The sequence below is a fragment of the Mustela putorius genome, unplaced genomic scaffold (genome assembly GCF_011764305.1).
Source record: "Mustela putorius furo isolate JIRA1106 unplaced genomic scaffold, ASM1176430v1.1 tig00003898_pilon_pilon_pilon, whole genome shotgun sequence".
NCBI classification, from domain to species: domain Eukaryota; kingdom Metazoa; phylum Chordata; class Mammalia; order Carnivora; family Mustelidae; genus Mustela; species Mustela putorius.
Window position 1 is genome coordinate 32,733,251 of NW_025422047.1, and position 6,241 is coordinate 32,739,491.

Consider the following 6,241-nt stretch of genomic DNA (forward strand, 5'->3'; position numbering starts at 1 on the left):
ACTTATTTCTCTGATCAGGGACATGAGAATCTCTTTGGGTGTTGTCTATAATACAGAGTCCAGAAACTGACCCCAAAACTACAGCATCAGAAGTTTAGGAGAGGAGATCCAGGTATATCCAGGTATAGGCGTTTTATTTATTTATTTATTTATTTAACTAATTAATTAATTTAGTAAACTCTGCTTCCAACATGGGGCTCAAACTCATGACTCCAAGATCAAGGGTCACATGCTGGTCCAGCTGAACCAAGGGCATTATTGGGTATACACAATTATTTTACAGCCTGAATTTGAGAACTCCTAATACAAATGCCGAATAGATAAAACTTGAAGAGAATATGGTGGTGGGTTTATCAGATGGGGTTTTACCTGCTTCTTTAAGTAAATTGTCTGTCTTACTCTCTTCCATATATCGGAACATGTATGTCAGGTGAGAGACATCACTGTTCTTTCTCTCCTAACACAAGGTGGAAGGCTTCTCCAAGATCTGGGTCCCAGGTTCCGCGTATCAGCATGGATTCACCTCGCACACCCTGGGGCTTGGGGTGTTTGGGGCTTCAGGTCCAGAGCCACAACTCCCAGGTGGGCTGGGGCATCCTTTCTTTGACCCCTCAGTCCACCTCCCTGGTGTAAGCCCATTTTGTTGCTTAGCTATGTGGGAGCGCCCTCCGTCAGAAGTGAAGAGAAACATTTGTGCCTTCAGTCAGGCTCTTTTCCTCCCTATCACTGCTCTCCCACACAACCCACACTACATAAAATTAGGTAGAAACGTGATCTCAGTCAGTTAGTTCTGGTTGAAAACGGTGGGTTTTGTGGACACCTGTGCATCATGGCCCATAGCCCCTTGAGTTTGGTTTGCTCCTTGGTAAGCAGCTCCCATAAAGGGTTTTAACCACTTTGGTGCCATGGGAAGTTCACCAAGGAAACTGTGAAGCTAGAAAAAAGGAATAGGATTAAGAGCTCAGCTTGTGGATCTAAACACTCCTGAGTCCTCATTTCGCTCTTTCCCAGAACTGTAATGTAATTTGGGAAAACCCCCTAACATTCTAAGGGGGCAGATCCCTCTGCTCAGTACCTTCCCAGTCATGTGTGGGTAATAATGGTTTCTCCCTCGTGTGGTATTGTAAGGATCCAGCAAGATGATGTTTGCAAAATCTTTGGCATGGTTCCCGGCACAGAACTCTCCAAAAAACTGTTAGTTACCTTTTATTGTGTGAGGTTTTTAAAATATATTTTTAAAAAAATTTTAATTTTTAAATTAACATATAATGTATTATTAGCCCAGGGGTACAGGTCTGTGAATCACCAGGTTTACACTTCACAGCACTCACAATAGCACATACCCTCCCCAATGTCTGTAACCCAGCCACCCTTTCCCTACCCCCAAAATGTGTTTAATACTGCCAGATAAGAGAAAGGCAAATAAACATTCCTGCAAGAAGCCGTGCTCTGTTGGAGCTGATCTACCTTTAACCAGACATGAGATGAAGTAAGAAATCCCATGATGGCATCCCGTATTGCTCACCAACTCTTTCGCCATGGGAGGAAGGGCACCGTCGGAACCTGCCCAGTTCTCCAGGCACAACGAGACATAGCGAAAGCACAATGAACTTCATGTGAACTTTTACGTTTTGAGACTCTGAACAAATGTGAAACATCAAGCTCAATACATAAGTATCAAGAAAGAACTGGGGGGGGGGTTAAATTTATACTGCGGTTACTCAATAGAAAGGAATTTTTTTTTAAATGTTTAAAATGTTGAAGGAAGGGAAAATGATTTCAAAGTCTACGACACTGACCCAAGTGGAGAGACCACCTGACAAGTCTCTGCTGCATGTGTTCACAGCCTTCATTATTAATATGTCCCAAAAGCTTGTCGTATCTTTCCAGGAGTCCTATACCAGGGAAATGTCCGGAATGCCATAAATAAGAGAATTATTATTGTCCCCTTGGGACAAGGATGACGCAAGCCTCATCCATTCAGGGTATGATGCAGCTTTTCTTTTTACCTCTCAAAGATTCACAGCCCTTAGTACATTTAAAAAATACTTTTAGGGGCACCTGGGTGGCAGGGGCAGTTAAGTGACCAACCCTTGGTTTCTGCTCAGGTCGTGGTCTCAGGTCATGAGACGGAGCCCTGCATGGGCCCTGCGCTCAGCAGACAGGCAGTCTACTTCAGGCTCTCTCCTCCTCTCCCTCTCTCCTGCTCACTACACTCTCTCTCTAAACTAAATAAAACTTCTAAAACATACTTCAGTCACACTAATGTATACTCAATTCAGGAGAAATGGGTGTTTATCAATGACACTGTATTTCAATAATCCATGGTTAAGACAGAGTAAGCCGTATTTCCTAAGTATGTGGCTGAACTCTCACTTTGGTGGATACCCCTGTGGGTGGATACAGCTTCTTTTTTTTTTTTTAAGATTTTATTTATTTATTTGACAGAAAGAGAGAGATCACAAGTAGGCCGAGAGGCAGGCAGAGAGAGAGGGGGAAGCAGGCTCCCCGCTAAGCAGAGAGCCCGATGCGGGACTCAATCCCAGGACCCTGGAATCATGACCTGAGCTGAAGGCAAAGGCTTAACCCACTGAGCCACCCAGGCACCCCTGGATACAGCTTCTGATGCAGTACCTCAGCCTATCAGTTCTTGGGTGTGTTGAGAAGAAACAAGTAGCTAATACTCTCATGGCTCTCATGGTTCTGAAGAGGAAGGGCTTCCTTCTAAGGAGGACAGCAGAGAAAGCTTCATAGAGGAGAGCATGTTTGACCTAGGCCTTGAAAGAGGAGAGGGAATTGGACAACCAGAAGTGGGAGTGGGGAGAATATCCCGAAGGAAGAGGCTCTTCCCCAGTGAAGACGGGATATAAGAGAGCAAGAATAGATACGGGAAATGGGCAGCCATCCAAGGTGAGCCCTCTGCATTGACGTCGCCCAAGGAAACTCCTGTTCCTTGGGTAACAGGAAAAGAAAGGTACTTTCTTGGTGTGGACACTCAAAACAGGGAGTAGCTCCTCTATTTCACTTTGGGAAGAGAAAGGTTGCACCTTGGTAAATGTCCCAGGTGAAAATATTGTTATTCTATGTTATGGCAGAGATATAATAAAACGTCCAATGGTGCTGAGACTAACAGTTCAATATATGGCAGATTTTCACTATGTGTGTCAACTTTTTTTATTTTTTTTACCTCTGGGGAAATAGTGAAGATTTGTTAGAGGATCATAATGACATGAAATACCTTATGAAAAGAATTATCCTGGTGATCACCATGGCCAGGGCATTATTCTTTAATAACAGCAATAAGAAAACAGAGATGACATTTGTCTGTTTTGACATACCATTGCCTTTATTCACGTAGTTATATATATGACACTTGCATATAGCCCACAAAGATGTGAATTAAATTTTACCCTTAGTCCGCTACATTCTTCTTCTTTGGAACACTTCAGGACGGAGCCCCTAGGTGGCTCAGATGGCTAAGCATCTGCCTGTGGCTCAGGTCATGGTCCCAGGGTCCTGGGATTGAGTCCCACATTGGGTTCCCTCCTCAGCGGGGAGTCTGCTTCTCGCTCTCCCTCTGCTGCTCTCCTTGTTTGTACACTCTTGCTCTTGCTCTCTCTGTCAAATAAATAAGATCTTTTTTTAAAAAAAGAAGTTTCAAAAGGAACATTTCAAGAAAGCAATAATTAGAAAAATATTATAACTTGCATTCTTTCATTTCATATGTATAATTTTTAAAATTAGATTTTTCCTTGTAGGCAGCTAGTTGGGTTTACTATAAATTATTTAAAATGTTAAAACTATGATCATGACTTGTTATTTGCCCCAGGGGAGAAAAAAAATCACAAGGAGTTAAAATAGGACAGAAATTGTACAAGTCTCTCGGGCCGGTGGCTATGCAATTTGTTAAAGATCTTGAGCATGACCGTCAGGCAAAGACAGTAATATAATCACCTAGCACTCTCCCTAGGGCTTGTTGTGAAGGAGGATTGCTGACACAACTTGTCTGTAGAGTGATGGATTCGTAGCTGCTTACTGTATGAGAACGTCATTTTACCCAGAGAGGAACAATAACTAATCCAGCCTATTTCCAATTTTGTAGTATCACAGGTTGGCGCTAACAGATGAGTTATGTCATTTGATAATGGCTTGCCTTCATTATAGCATTGGCAGAAGAATTTTTGGCATCACTCAATGATAGAAAGAAAATTAGCTTGAGTAAAAAGTTGTATGTGCTTAGGTCTTAGGTAAAATAAAAATTGGGGTAGACTGTCCCTTCATTTAGCTAAATAATAATTCAAAAATACAATTTTAAAGACAACTTCTCTTGAACTAGAAAAGTTGCCTAGGGAAAAATAAAACAAAATTCTTGAAATTTAAGATATTTTGTAGACTATGTATGATTGTCCAAACAAAGTGTGTGAAGCACTGGAATTAGAAGAAAGGACTTTAAAATGTGGAAGGAGAACATGTAAGAAATTGGTTAAAGTGATAGTATCTCGCACTTGGGTGGCTCAGTCGGCTAGGCGTCTGCCTTGGGTTCAGGTCATAATCCCAGTGTCTGGGATTGAGCCCCATGTCAGGCTCCTTGCTCAGCAGGGAGCCTGCTTCTCCCTCTCCCCCCTGCTCATTCTCTCTCTCTGTCTCAAATAAATAAAATCTTTTTTTTTTAAAGTGATAGTATCTTGATGGTGGTTGGTGAGTGAAAGGAACTGTTTGAATCGTTAAACTTTACATGACTATATATTCTCTTGAATTTTTTTTAAGATTTTATTTATTTATTTGACAGAGATCACAAGCAGGCAGAGAGGCAGGCAGAGGGAGAGAGAGAAGCAGGCTCCCCGCTGAGTGGAGAGCCCGATGCGGGGCTCGATCCCAGGACCCTGAGATCATGACCTGAGCTAAAGGCAGAGGCTTTAACCCACTGAGCCACCCAGGTGCCCCATATTCTCTTTAATTTTTTTAAATTAAAAATAATTTCCAAGACATTAGTCAGGTGTTCTTGGTATTTGTAGATATATATATATATATATATATATATATATATATATATATATATATTTCGCTATGTGCTTGCCTCAAACCAGTTTTTTGAAATTGTTGGATGACAAGTGATAAGTGAATAAGACACAAGACTCTGTGAGAAGGCAGTTGGGGGGGGCAGTAGGCTGAGGGGGATTAAAACAAAGTATTTCATTGCTCTGACTTTTACTCATTTCTCTTTTGTATTCTACATTCTGAACCTCATAGACTCTCTCTGCAGATTTCATAATTTCAGTTTTTACCCAACTCATCCACCTTATAATTATGAATATATGGACATAATTAACTGAATCACTTTGAGAGAGGAAAAAATACCCTACTTAAGGCTAATTAGATGAATCATGAATGCCTGAAAGAATGCATTTCAATAAGGTGAAAAACTTTGGATAAAAATTTAATGAAGTTTCCAATTGCATTTGACTGCAGAGAATATTGACAAACGTTCATTCCATGCAGATTATTAAATTGTATCGATTTAGGATCCCAAAGCCTAAATACCGCCATTGCCTCCAGAGGGGACCTGATTGCACTCACATGTCACATTCATAAAAAACATAGTGCACTAATTGGGAGTCTCCCGCCATCTGCACACTTGCTTCCAGGCGCACATAAAATGATCAATGGGAAAGCAGGGTCAATCCAGGCAGACTGCGAGTGAAATTAAAATAATAAAATGTCTAAACATTTAACTGCAAATAGGAAATCTTTATACCCACCCACACCCTATTCTGTAGCATAAAGCTAAGGCACAATTATTCATATACCTCAAGTAATTTGCAGGCTCCATACAAAATCTCATTTAAAATAAGAAATTGCTATTTCTGCACATTTATTCCACCAAATGCCAGCTAATTGCTGCAATGGCCATTATAAAGAATAATTTTCGCTTAGTGAAAAAAAAAGGAATGAAGAGAACATTTTCTGGTTTTGTTCCACTGCGAAGGCTCTATTCAGTGAATACTGAATGCACAGCGTTTCACTGCTACATTTATTATGCTGAGAGGTCAAGTATTACACAGCATCTTGTATTACGCTTTGCATGCTAAGTATTTCACTTCACAAATTGACCCTCCGGTGTACTTGCTACATAATGCTTTAAAAACCCAGCTAAAACGCAGGACAATTAGCAATACTTTTACTCCCAGTTAACAATGGGAACACCAATGTAGGTGATTGCATTTACAGTAGCTTTCTTCAC